The sequence below is a fragment of the Tupaia chinensis genome, unplaced genomic scaffold, assembly GCF_000334495.1.
Source record: "Tupaia chinensis unplaced genomic scaffold, TupChi_1.0 Scaffold146289_1, whole genome shotgun sequence".
Taxonomy (NCBI): Eukaryota; Metazoa; Chordata; class Mammalia; order Scandentia; family Tupaiidae; genus Tupaia; species Tupaia belangeri.
In genome coordinates, this window is record NW_006206145.1 from 929,905 (window position 1) to 945,127 (window position 15,223).

The following is a 15,223-nucleotide window of genomic DNA, read 5'->3' on the forward strand; positions in this document are numbered from 1 at the left end:
TTTAATCCAGTCAACCACTCTATGTCTTTTGATTGGAGAATTTAATCTATTTATATTTAAGGCCATCATTGAGAAGTAAGGACTTACTACTATCACTTTATTCATCATATTTCAGTTGTTTTTCAGATCCTTTCTGTATTTTTTGTTGTCTTTCTTTGTGGTTAGATCATTTCTGGAGCAGAATTTTCATGATTTCTCACTTTTTATTTATTTACTTATTTTCACACATTTCGCTTGTGCAATTTGATTTTTTTATACATGCACAGAGTTGTACAATCACCACCACAACCCAAAAAAGTCTTACCCTTTATACATCACCCTACAAACCCGTTTCCTATTCTGTAGTAAGCACTAATTTGCATTCCATCTTCAAAGATTTGTCTATGCTGGACACTTAATATAATATAAAATATATTACACACTTCACTTGTTTCCCTTAGCTTTTTTTTTTTTTGAGAGATTTTGGTATAAGGTGCACGTGCTAGCCAGAGAGACAAGGAGAGATGGAGTGACAGAAAGTGAGAGATCACAAGGGACTTTGGGCACACGCACATATTCTCCTAGCATGAGTCTTAAGCCACTGAGTCCAGGACTTGAACCACAATCTACTACGTGGGAGTCTAGTAATGTAACCATTAACACCATCTGCTGGTCTCATGAGTACTATTTTGTAAATATTCATGTACAGCATTTGCATATACATATATTTATAATTACATGTTTGTTTACTTGTTTTATTCTGAACTGAAACATAATATCTATACAGGAAAATTTTACAAATGCACAGCTCTATCTATGAATTTTTGCAAACTTAGTACACCTGCATGGCCAGCACTCAGATTAAATAATAGGACATCCAAAGCACTGCAGAAATCCCCTTTTTGCTCTTGTTCAATCATACTTTTATATTATGATTCTAATGATAAGATTAATTGTGCCTGTAGCTGTACTTCTTATATAAATGGGGTCCTATTATATGCAGTCTTGTTTCAGTCTTCTTCATTGAATCTGGGAAATACATTCATATTTCTGTATGTTGTAGTTTGCTCAATTCCATTGTTGTACCATCAGAGTTTCTCAACATTGACACAGACACAACTGGTCTTCCTGAAGCCTTTCAGAGTGTCCCCAGTTCTGAACCATTTTCTTTGTCACAATAAGATGTTTTTAGCCTTTTCACTAACAACCAATCATGAAAATGCAGTGGAGTTTTTGAGAGGCTATATGTGTGGTGATTCTCATATATTTTTATGTTTATATACTTCGCAATTCTAATTTTCAATATAGTGAGTATACATAATGAAAAGAATATAAAGAGGTGCTAAAACCAAAAAGATTTTTTCATCTTTTCACTTTTAACTATGTTTTCTTCAAAGTGAAATGAGTCTCTTCTAGGCAGTATAGTAGTGAGTATTTCTTTTTAATCCAGTCAACCACTCTATGTCTTTTGATTGGAGAATTTAATCTATTTATATTTAAGGCCATCATTGAGAAGTAAGGACTTACTACTATCACTTTATTCATCATATTTCAGTTGTTTTTCAGATCCTTTCTGTATTTTTTGTTGTCTTTCTTTGTGGTTAGATCATTTCTGGAGCAGAATTTTCATGATTTCTCACTTTTTATTTATTTACTTATTTTTTGGAGAGGGTTTTGCTATAGGGTGCATGCACTTGCCAGACAGACAGAGAGAGACAGAAAGACAGAAAGCGAGAAATCACCCCCCCCCCCCAGGGAGGATGGCCACGCTGCAATCCCTTCTCCTCCGTTCTCCTCTCAGGATCTTAGGCACGCATGCACACGTGCCCGGCGTGAGTTTTAAGCCACCAGGTCCAGGACGCGAACCACGGTTGACTATGTGGGAGTCCAGCGACATAGTCATTATGCTAACTGCTGGTCCCTGATTTCTCTCTTTTGTCATTGTGTGTATACTGTAGCTTTTTCCTTTGTAGTTACCAGGAAGCTTGCATAAAACATCACATAGTTATAAAAGACTGCTTTAAGCTGATACCTTCATTTGTATGCATACATAAACTCTAAGCTTTTCTCCCACAATTTATGCATTGTTATCACAATTTACTTATTTTTATTGTGCATTCCATAACAAATTATTATAACGTTATAATTCACAAAAATGTTATCTTTTATCCTTAATACTAAAAATACTTCTACACACCATTCTTACAGTTTTAGCATAAGATAAATTTTCTTATGTACTGACTTCAGTGAGATCTCTACTTTCATGTTACTAATTAGCACCTTTTTATTTCATCTTGAACTATTTTTACAATTTCTTCTAAGATAGATCTGGTCATGTTGAACTCTCTCCAGTTTTAATTTGTCTGAGAAAAGTTTTATATCTCCTTATGTATGAGTTCAAGTTTGTTGGGTAAATCATTTGACTGGCAATATATTTTTTTTTTCTTTCATCACTGAAAATAGCGAAGTTAGCCCACAGTAGCAGCGGCTCAGGTATCTATGGAGCTGTTACACATGCTTCAGCTGTGGAGCCATGCGTGGTTGGGAACAGATGGGGCCACTACTTCAGGGTGGCATAACAGTGGCTCCGGCTCTGGATGAGTCACGGCAGCATCTATCCTTCCTGGCAGTTTGCGGCAGTCATGGATATTGATTACTCAATGGGGAAAGCAGCTAGTGACCTCTGCCAAGCATGCCACGAGGCTGTCACTCTACACATGCCTCACACTGATAACCTTCACCTGTGTTTTGTCTTTAGGTATCTCAAGATGTTTGAGGTATGTTGATCTAACCATTGACCCTGTGTGTGTGGTTACTATTCACTTTTTTCTGCACTGTGTTGCAGCAGATTCTTAATTAGACCCTAGAGCCCTACCAAGTCTGCTTGTACTCATGAGAGTTCTCCTTTTAGTAGGGGTTTTGAGGCTAGTCTGTCCTATCCCAACATCTTGTTAATGTCACTCCTAACTGTAACTTCTTAGTGGACACTGACTTTTTTCATCAGTTCAGACTGCTGTGACAAGATGTTATAGACTAGGTGGCTTAAACAGTAAACATTTATGTCTCATATTTCTTAAGGCTTGAAAGTCTGCAGTCTGGTATCAGCAAATCTTGTCATGGGTTAAAGCACTCTGATTTTCAAGTGGCCTTTTTTTCCCTTATATCTTCACACAACTAGGAGAAAAATCATCTCACTTGTGTTATTCCTATAAAAGCACTAATCCCATTCATGAAGGTTCTGCCTTCATGACTTAATCCCCTCCCAAAGGCCTTGCCTCCTAGTTGCATAAGATTGGGATTCACATTTCAAAATATAAATTTTGGGAGGGGGAAAAAAAGCATTCAATCTGTATCTTTACCAGTCCAAATAAATAAATAAATGAATTCTCTACCCTGTTAAAATAATTTACAATCCAAAAGCATCATCTTCATTAAAAGCTACAATGCAACTCTCTATTGATTCACAGAGGAGAAAAGCCACACTTTTTCAGTTTATGGCCATTCAGTGAAACAGAAGTGGCCTGGCAGCACAGGTGGCAGCAAAGTGAACTGCAGTGTCAGATGCCACACGGCCAAGTGTAGGTTGTGATTCCTGGGCTAGTCTGTAAACATGCCAGTCTCATGTATGCCCAAGATCCTAATGAGATGGAGAGCTGACGAAGGAGGATTGTGATGTGACAAGACTCTGTCAGGGTGTCTCTCTCTTGAGGGTGTGTATGTATGTCCTTTCTAACAAAATATAAACTGAATAAGATTATAAAATGAAAACAGTAAAATAAACTAGCTTTCAATCTAAATGAAGTATAGTGATTTACTGTACAAACAATAATTAAAATAATAATAATAATAAAAAGAATTTATACCCAAAGAGAAAGGTGGTAGTAGCTGGATAGAAATAGTAATGTGTTTGTCTTGACTGATACGTGTGGTATTTCTTCTGGAAAAAGAAGTGTAATACACTGTAAAGTTATCTGTGATTCAAAATAATATAAACAAGATTATGGTAATAATAAATAAAAGAAGAACAAAAACAAAAACACAAAGAATGAGGGAGTGGTTAGATATCCAGGAGGTAAATGTGTCTTTACTATCACAAAGTAAATATAGCTAAGATGATTCATTACACACATTACCCATACATTTCTGTTGTGGTTAGATGAAATTTACAATCTGGTAGATAAAGAACCAGTAGCAGTGGATGAGCTTAGAAGATACAATGCTAAGTGAAATAAACCAAACTACAAAAGACAAATAAGATAGGTCCCTGCTTAACAACATACACCTGATGTCCGTACTCTGGGGCAGAAACCAAAGTACTTGAAAGCCTAGAACTAGAGAGAGTAATGACAGGTCCCAGGAGCTGCTTGGGAGACAGTGAGGAGGGGTTCAGGAGAGAATTTAATACATTACATTATAAAGATCTATTAACAAATTACACAGCATAATATAATGTTCAATATTTAAAAAGTGACTATGTCATGTCTTTGATTTGATTATTTTATGCTGTAGGCCTTAAGAAGTTATACTGTAGACCACAAAGATATACACTGAATAAATAAAAACCAGAAATTATAGTTTAAAAAACCAAGCTAAAAAAGGAATCTGGAACTAAGAACAAATAAGCATAGAGAGTAACATAACAGGGATTGGTAAAGAATAGAAGGTTACGTGTTGTTTATGGGCTGTGCAAAAAGTTGAGTCACATGTAATCTATCAAGAATAATTAAATACTGGGGCCAACAGTTAGTGTAATGGCTATGTCGCTGGACTCCCATGTAGTCGACCGTGGTTCACATCCCGGACCCAGCGGTTTAAACTCATGCCGAGCACATGTATGTGCGTGCCCAAGATCCAGAGAGGAGAATGGAGGAGAAGGGATTGCGGCATGGCAATCCCCCCTGAGGGGTGATTTCTCACTTTCTGTCTCTCTGTCTCTCTCTGTCTGTCTGGTGAGTGCACGCGCCCTATAGCAAAAACAGCATTCAATCTGTATCTTTACCAGTCCAAATAAATAAATAAATGAATTCTCTACCCTGTTAAAATAATTTACAATCCAAAAGCATCATCTTCATTAAAAGCTACAATGCAACTCTCTATTGATTCACAGAGGAGAAAAGCCACACTTTTTCAGTTTATGGCCATTCAGTGAAACAGAAGTGGCCTGGCAGCACAGGTGGCAGCAAAGTGAACTGCAGTGTCAGATGCCACACGGCCAAGTGTAGGTTGTGATTCCTGGGCTAGTCTGTAAACATGCCAGTCTCATGTATGCCCAAGATCCTAATGAGATGGAGAGCTGACGAAGGAGGATTGTGATGTGACAAGACTCTGTCAGGGTGTCTCTCTCTTGAGGGTGTGTATGTATGTCCTTTCTAACAAAATATAAACTGAATAAGATTATAAAATGAAAACAGTAAAATAAACTAGCTTTCAATCTAAATGAAGTATAGTGATTTACTGTACAAACAATAATTAAAATAATAATAATAATAAAAAGAATTTATACCCAAAGAGAAAGGTGGTAGTAGCTGGATAGAAATAGTAATGTGTTTGTCTTGACTGATACGTGTGGTATTTCTTCTGGAAAAAGAAGTGTAATACACTGTAAAGTTATCTGTGATTCAAAATAATATAAACAAGATTATGGTAATAATAAATAAAATTTAAATTAAAACAAAAACACAAAGAATGAGGGAGTGGTTAGATATCCAGGAGGTAAATGTGTCTTTACTATCACAAAGTAAATATAGCTAAGATGATTCATTACACACATTACCCATACATTTCTGTTGTGGTTAGATGAAATTTACAATCTGGTAGATAAAGAACCAGTAGCAGTGGATGAGCTTAGAAGATACAATGCTAAGTGAAATAAACCAAACTACAAAAGACAAATAAGATAGGTCCCTGCTTAACAACATACACCTGATGTCCGTACTCTGGGGCAGAAACCAAAGTACTTGAAAGCCTAGAACTAGAGAGAGTAATGACAGGTCCCAGGAGCTGCTTGGGAGACAGTGAGGAGGGGTTCAGGAGAGAATTTAATACATTATAAAAAATAGATCTATTAACAAATTACACAGCATAATATAATGTTCAATATTTAAAAAGTGACTATGTCATGTCTTTGATTTGATTATTTTATGCTGTAGGCCTTAAGAAGTTATACTGTAGACCACAAAGATATACACTGAATAAATAAAAACCAGAAATTATAGTTTAAAAAACCAAGCTAAAAAAGGAATCTGGAACTAAGAACAAATAAGCATAGAGAGTAACATAACAGGGATTGGTAAAGAATAGAAGGTTACGTGTTGTTTATGGGCTGTGCAAAAAGTTGAGTCACATGTAATCTATCAAGAATAATTAAATACTGGGGCCAACAGTTAGTGTAATGGCTATGTCGCTGGACTCCCATGTAGTCGACCGTGGTTCACATCCCGGACCCAGCGGTTTAAACTCATGCCGAGCACATGTATGTGCGTGCCCAAGATCCAGAGAGGAGAATGGAGGAGAAGGGATTGCGGCATGGCAATCCCCCCTGAGGGGTGATTTCTCACTTTCTGTCTCTCTGTCTCTCTCTGTCTGTCTGGTGAGTGCACGCGCCCTATAGCAAAAACCTCTCCTAAAAAGAAAAAAAATAGAATAATTAAATACTTAAATTTGTGTTAAAATAAAGAGTCATAAAAATTCATTGAAATCATTTGAGGACTAGAAATAACTAGTGTGCATTTAATTAGTAAAGGGAAGTTAGGCCTGGAGGTATGGCAAATAATTATTAATTATAGGTGAGGTGATAAATTTGTTCACTTTGAAGTGCACAGTGTTTTAAATGGTTGCACAAGACAGAGGTGGTAACATCTGATTTGCTAGTAACAGGACTCTGCTATGAAAGGAGCTCCTTGCTTTTCTTAGCCTTATTCTTTATTGATGTTAGGTTTTTCCTGTCTAAAGAGAAAAAAGTTTATGGAGCCTTGAAATAAATTGAACAGTCTGTTGTTTTTGACAATTCACACAGTATATTATCTGAACTACGGTGTACCACGTCTTCTCAAATATAAACTATTTTTTATCTGCTATGCAGGAATTTTACATAAGCATCCCTTCCAATTCCTTCTTAACTTCTTCTCCTTCTACTCCATTTTTCTTTCATATATTCATACTTTGGAACAAAATTAGCAAATAATTCCAAAAGAGGCACATGAAAGGATTGGGAAGATGAACGACCTAATTAGGGAAGATGGTGAAGACTGAAAACGTGGACACGAATAGCAAGGATAAAATATGAACCAAGAGAAAGTGCCTGTATGGGGATAAACAAAATACTTATTCTTCTTTTCTAGTTCTGGCCTTGCTGAGATCCCTTGGCTGTGCAGAGAGGTTTCTCCTGGCTCAGTCTCTGTCACCCTGTGACCTGCACTGGCCGAGGGAGTACAGGCATAAGGATGACCACATACACGAATGGAACAGAATAGAAAATCAAGAAATGAACCTCAAAACATCAGCCAATAATTTTTGACAGAGGCACAAGGCAATTCAGTGAAGAAAAGAAAGTCTTTTCAGTAAATGTACTAGGAAAAACTGGATATCCACTTACAGATAGAGGAAACTAGAACCCTATCTCTTGCTGTCCACAAAAATCAACTCAAAATTGATAGAAAAAATCTAAATGCAAGCCCTCACAAACAGGGAAAATATGTGAAGACATTGGAGTAAGCAAAGATTTTTTTAAATAAGATCCCTAAAGTGCAGGCAACAATTCCAAAGATAATCAAGTGGGATTACATAAAGCTAATGAACTTCTGTACAACCAAAGTGACAATAAACAGAACAAAGAGATAATCCACAAAATGGGAGAAAATGCTGGGAAACTAAACTTCAGATAAGGGATTGATAACCAGAATATCTTGAAAGCTCAAAGAGCTCATTCAAAAAAATAAAATAAAATAAAATAAGAAAAAAAGGAAAAAAAAAAGACAAAGAAGCTTAGCGAAGTGGATAACTCTCAAAGGAAGACATAGGTTTGGTCAAATGCATTTAAAAACATCTTCAGTGTCTCTTATCATAAAGGAAATGCAAATCAAAGCCATGATGCGGTATCACTCAACCTCAGTCAAAATTGCTATGATCAAAAAAACATCAATAACTGGGGGATCAACAGTTAGCATAATGGCTATGTCGCTGGACTCCCATGTAGTTGACTGTGGTTTGAGTCCCAGACCCAGTGGCTTAAAACTCACGCCGGGTGCGTGTGCATGCGTGCCAAAGATCCCAAGAGGAGAATGGAGGAGAAGGGACTGCAGCATGGCCATCCCCTCTGGGAGTGATTTCTTGCTTTCTGTCTGTCTCTCTCTGTCCGTCTGGCCAGCACATAAACTCCATAGCAAAAACCTCTCCAGAAAACAAACAAACAAACAAAACAAAACAGAAAAAAAACATCACGAACTGGTGAAGCTGTGGTGAAAAACAGAACTTCCTGCTTTTTTGGTGGGAATGTAAATTAATACATCCACAATGTAAACCAATACAGCATTTCCTCAAAAATGTATAATAGTACTACCATATGACCCAGTAATTCTACTCCTTTGTATTTACGAAGCACAGAAAAAAGCTCACTTGAAAAGACACTTGCATTTGTTTATTGCAGCATCATTCCCAATTGGTAGGATATAGGATAAACCTAAGTGTTCAAAAACTGATGACTGCAGGACCAGCAGTTGGCATAATGGCTATCTCACTGGACTCCCATGTAGTCCACCATGACTTGAGTCCTGGACCTGGTGACTTAAATTCACACTGGGCGTGTGTGCATGTGTGCCCAAGATCCTGAGAGGAGAATGGAAGAGAAAGGATTGTGGTGTAGTCATACCTCCCAGGGGGTGTTTTCTCGCTTTCTGTCTCTCTGTCTCTCTCTGTCTTTCTGGTGAGCATGTGCACCCTGTAGCAAAAACCTCTGCAAAAACAAAACAAATAACTGATGACTGGGTTGGAAAAAACTGTGGCACATATACACTATGGAATATTACTGAATCATAAAGAACAGTGAGATTGTCATTTGATGCAAAGTGGATGAATATATAAGATTTAACACTAAGTAAAATAAGGCAGGCTATAAAAGACAAACGTTGCATATTTCTGCTCAACATATGGTAAATATATGCACTATATGGTGGAAACTAAAATATTTGAAGAAAATCATGCCATGGGCAAATGTACATACTTCAGATTGCATGGAGGGAGGTGAATAGTAGGGGAGTTGGGAGGGGCTCAGGATAAAAGCACTTAACAGGCATAAGAATGTAAATTTCTCTATTGAAAACAATATATATATATATATATGGTATTATCCTTTACTTGATTTTCACATGCATGCATGTCTTTATAAACTTTTTTTTTCCATGCTGCAATCACTTCTCCCCCATTCTCCTCTAGGTATTTTGGCCATGCACGCAAATATACCCTGCGTGTTTTCAAGCCATCAGGCCCAGGACTTCCACTATGAAGTTAGCCATGTGCCTTAAACCACCATAACACCTGTTGACCCCTAAAAAACATATTTTATACCATAAAGATATACAGTTAAGTATAAATTAAAATTTATAAAGTAAAATATAATTGGAAAAAGAATAAGATTTATGAGCCTCAATTTTTATGCTATAAATCCAGAATGAGGGCCAGTCTTGTTGCAAAGTGGTTCAGTGCTGTGCGTTAGGATACAAATCTTGTATGGCCATAGCAGTTCAAGTTCAAGCACTAGAGCCTTTTGCATTCATGTCCAAAATCCTGATGGAACAAATAGAGAAGAGGTTAGCATACAATTCTGCTCCACTGGGAGGTTTTTTGCTTCTCTCCCTCCTTTTCACATCCTCTGTCTTGATATCATTTGCATATTTCAGAAAGTATCCTGTTATTCATTTACTCTGGAATGGTATAGCTAAGAATATCTACACATAGACATAAATCCTATTATAATAGTTCCTGAAAGCTTGTATATCATCATACTATATCACCATATATATTATGATGATATCATTAAGATATTAAACTGTTAACAGAAACAGTCTTTTTGAGTAAGTAGAAAGGTATATCTAAAGCAAAATGGAGGAAAAAATAGCAAAAATTTTGACCCGTTTCCCAACCTGCAATAAAATTTTTATGAATAAATAAACTGTTTTCATACTTTAAAGTAGTAACTTGAAGATCATATTCAAATGAATGAGACCTGTTATATGAAAAAAAAATCTGAACCTCTCTGAGAAAGCACAAGAGAGATATCACTCTTCAGATGCAAAATACCCAGACATTATAGTAACTCACTCATAATTGCTGATAAGTGGTGAATTTCTTTGGGGGAAAAAAAGAGAAAAAGAATAACACCTTTCTATATGTTGACATTTTTAAGACAGTTATGTGTTTGTGAACTTTCTGGTAATTTCTAAAATTTAAAAGAATTAAAACTGGCACAATTACTGAACATTGCTGTGGCTTAACTAGTGATCTCTGTGGACCCCCAAAGCTCAAATGATGAAATGCTTTTTCTTTTATTTAAATGTCTGTGAGACATTGAAATGCACATAGAAAGTGTAGGGTCACTTTAAGGATGCACTGCAAATAAACCTTAATGGCTCTACCTGTCATTTAATTATTTATTTAATTCTTTAGATGGTGCATTTATCCAGTGGGTGTTTTGAGTGTCTGAAAGTAAAAGCCACCTCTAGTTAATGCTCCAAGGATGGAAAGGTAATTAAAAAATATTTTTCTATGAAGAAAAAGGCCCTGACCAGTGGGATCTTAATTGGATTTAAATCGTCACTTAGTGTTTACTAAAAATTTATATAATGCATATGTCATTGTCTGCCAAATGCCTTTTTCATAAAGTTTATAATGCAGACTACTTGAACAATTACAATAACTGTTTTGAGTTAACAATTTCCAAATAGATAGTGTTTATTAATAGCCTATTTTTCTAAGGCGTATGACAAATTATTAAAGAGAAAGATGTAATTATGATTTTTGGAAGAAAAATAACCTGAGAAAAAGCAAAAAAATAAAAAAAGCACACTTAAAAACACATAAGACATACAAGGAAACATTTTAGTATGAATTATGAGAATTTTTAAACAGATGTTAGAATCAAAATGTATACTTCCAAAGCAAGTACGTCTTATCAAAGACTTCTTACTCTATGTTTCTGTTCTCTCTTTTTTCTAAAGCTTATTCATTGGGCTGTTGGAAAAGTCACAATGTATTCCTTTCTATGTTTTTCAGAGTTCATTTATTTATACAAAGCACAAAGATCATCTTTCAGTGAACTTCACAATTATTCATAGAAGGATTTGTCTAAACATAAACAAAACAAACAAACAAAACCTGAACAAGGTGCTGATAGCCTCATCTGAATTGAATGTTATACTGCACAAGGAACTTCGAAGAGAACAAAACAAGTGGAAGTCTGATGGTGCAAGGTCAGGCGAGTGTGGTGGGTGGGGCAACACATCCTATCCAAGCTCCAATCATTTGGGATGGGTGATCAAACGTGTGTGGTCTTGCATTGTTAGGGAACACAACTCCTTATGATCAACAAGCTCGGGACATTTCTGGATGATGGACTGGTTCTAACTGTCCAGTTGCTGATAGTACACATTCAAACTGCTAGGTGGTTCCTGGGTAGGAGCTCGAAAAACATGACACTTTTAAAATTCCACCACACTGAGAGCCTAACCTTCCTCTGATGAATGTCTCCTTTTGATGTCATTTGCAGTAAATCGTTACATCGGGACCAATACATTTGCACACCACCTTGTTGTAAACAATCCACTTGCCATCACCAGTTATCAATTGCTTCAACAAAGGACTGTTTTCCTCACATTTAATGAGCATAACACAGATGTTTATATGCACCTTCACAGGAACTTCTTTGAGTTCATGAGGATCCCAAATATCATGCTTCTTTACATATCCCAGCTTCTTCAGGTGATTATGAATGCTTGAATGACCGAGGTTCGATGTTTCTGCAATCTGTCATGTCGTGTAACATGGGTTTGACTCGGTCAATGCCTTTATTTTGTTGTCATCAATCTCGATGGACCTCCCTGACCAAAGAGCATTGCTGAGATCAAAATCGATAGTATGGAATTTTGGGAACCGTCATTGGCACAATGTTCTTGTAGAGCGCTGTCACTGTAAAGTATGCAATTTTTCATAAGTTGGATGCTTGTTCTCCCCTTTATAGAAGTAAAACAGTAAAATATGGTGAAAATGCATAGTTTTGTCATCTATCTTCAACTTGTAAAATTTCCAAAACTCGACCAAATCACTTAATTTTTGGTTTGTTTAGAATGAAGCTAGAACTGGTAGCTGTGAAATGACATAGCAATAACTTAGATACGAATGACTCTAGTACTTTCAAAACTGAACTATGGTCGTCCGTAAAAAAAAAAAAAAAAAAAAAAAAAAAAATCAAACATGACTTTCTCAACAACCCAATATTCATGCCCTCTTTGAGTGGAACAAAAATAGAGGAGGGAAAAACTAAACTATCAGAATCTTGTCTGTAGCAGTCCACCCTCAGCTCCTCAGCAAGCCAAATGTCATGCTGGATAAACTCAAGGAGGTCTTCCACCTGGACACAGGAACCTTCACATGAGGGATCGCCTCAAAGAATATCACATTTTAATTCCATTGTGCCATGAACCAGCCCTCATCTTACTTCAAGATTATTATTGAAGAAAATGACTCCCTGGCATAATAACATGGAGGTTCAGAGATAGATGAATGTACTATCTTTATGCTATGGACACATTTTCATGTACATAACTTTTCTTTTTTCATTTTTATCATAGGGCATGTGTGTTCTCCAGAGAGAGACAGAGAGAGGAAAGTGAGAAATCACAACCCCCGCCCCAGAGGGGATGGCTATGTCACAATCCCCTTTCCTCCATTCTCTTCTCCTTTTGGAATGCTAAGCATACACACCTATGTGCCTGACATGATTTTTCAAGTTGTAAGGGAACTCAAACCATGGTCATCCATGTGGGAAACAGTGCCTTAACCACCATGCAACCTGTGGGTCCCAATGCTTAACTTTTCAAGGTAAACATTTTTTGTTATTATTGTTGAGGGAGTGGGTATTTGCCAGAGAAAAAGAGAAAAATCATTCCCTATGAGTTGCAGTCAGGCAACAATCCTTTCTCCTGTTTTTCGCTCTTTTCCTGATTTTGAACACTCTTATCTAGTGTGGTTTTCAAGCTGCTAGGTTTAGGCCATGAACCACATGGTCAGCCATGTGGGATCCAGCTGCTTTAATCACCAGATCTCACACTGGCCCTACAATTGACATTTTCTCAAGTAAAAAGATTTCTCATTCTGATACACTTCTTTTAACATTTTGAGGCATTTGATGCCTAACATTTTGTTCATTATCACATTGAATTGGGAACATTACTTATTCATTGCAGAATTTCATTTTTTTTTATAGAGGTTTTTGCTATAGGGTACATGCACTTGCCAGAAAGACAGAGAGAGACAGAGAGATAGAAAGCGAGAAATCATCCCCAGGGGGAATCGCCATGGTGCAATCCCTTCTCCTCCATTCCACTCTCCAGGATCTTGGGCACACATGCACTCGCGCTGGGTGTGAGTTTACGCCACCAAATCCGGGACTCAAACCGAGGTCGTCTACATGGGAGTTCAGCGACATAACCATTACACTAATTGCTGGTCCCACTAACTTCATCCTTTACTTATCACTTTACTCAGTTATAGCCTTTGCTTCCATAAAGTCTACACAAACACTTTCTTTGTTTTAGTTTCTAGTTTTCTCTAGTACCACTTTTTCCTACTTTCTGTTTTCATGGATTAATTAACTTCCTTTTCTAATCTTGAAAAATATTATGTAGGGGGAACCAGCAGTTAGTATAATGGCTATGTCGCTGGATTCCCACGTAGTCCACCGTGGTTCGCGTCCCGGACCCGGTGACTTACAACTCACGCTGGGCGTGTGTGCGTGCATGTCCAAGATCCCGAGAGGAAAATGAAGGAGAAGGGATTGTGACGTGACCATCCCCCCTGGGGGGTGATTTCTCACTTTCTGTCTCTCTGAATCTCTCTGTCTGTCTGGCAAGTGCACACGCCCTATAGCAAAAACCTCTCCAAAAAAAAAATATATATGTAGGGACCAGCAGATGGTGTAATGCTTCCATCACTAGACTTCCCGTGTGGCCGACAATGGTTTGAGTCCTGCATCTGGAGGCTTGAAAATCATGCTGGGGACATGCCTGTGCATGCTCAAGATCCTGAGAGGAGAAAAGAGGAGGATTGCAGTGTGGCCATCCACCCTGGGGGATGATACCTTGATTTCTTTCTCTCTGTCTCTCTCCATCTCTTTGATGAGTGCACACATCAAAAATCTCACTCTCAGGATCAGCAGTTAGTGTAATGGCTATGTCGCTGAACTCCCATGTAGTTGACCATTGTTCGAGTTCCGGACCCGGTGGCTTAAACTCATGCCGTGCGCATGTGGGTGTGTACCCAAGATCCTGAGAGGAGAATAGAGAAGAAGGGCTTGTGGCATGCATGGCCATCCCCCAGGGGGGTGATTTCTCACTTTCTATCTCTCTGTCTTTCTGGCGAGTGCACGTGCCCTATAGCAAAAACCTCTAAAAAAAAAAAAAAAAACCTCACTCTCTTAACAACAATTTAAAAATGAAATACGTTATGGAATTGAAAATGTATTCTTCATTTCTCCTTTGACTAGAATTACAGTATTACTGAGCTCAGTTTCTGAATTATCAAGTTTCTTTCATATCACATTTCGGCTTTGAAATATGCATGTACTATGTTGATTTTCACTAACTGGGTATCTGTACTTACTGTCTGAATGGGAATCCTGGGTCCAGGCCTTGAGTCGTGAAGTTGACCATATGGGATCCAGCTCCCTTAACCATCATGCCACATGCTTGACCTAAAATCTTTTATTTTATAATATCAGTTGATATCCAGATACTTTCTCAACTTTTCACATGAAAAATTATTTCAAGTTAACAATAAGAATGCAGTTTCCTGAGCTTAATATCATATTTTTGGCTTCTGACGTAAGGACATCTACTCTTCTCAAAAGTTCTTGCAAATGGGGGACCAGCAGTTAGCGTAATGGCTATGTCACTGGACTCCCATGTAGTCTACTGCAGTTCATGTCCCAGGCCTGGTGGCTTAAAACTCACACTGGGCGTGTGTGTGTGTGTGTGTG

General features: G+C 37.5%; 1 pseudogene; it reads left to right on the forward strand.

The window, feature by feature from the left end:
• The first annotated feature begins 2,576 nt into the window (after positions 1-2,576).
• Positions 2,577-15,223, forward strand: part of LOC102476073 (60S ribosomal protein L10-like) — a 41,386-nt pseudogene continuing 28,739 nt past the window's right edge.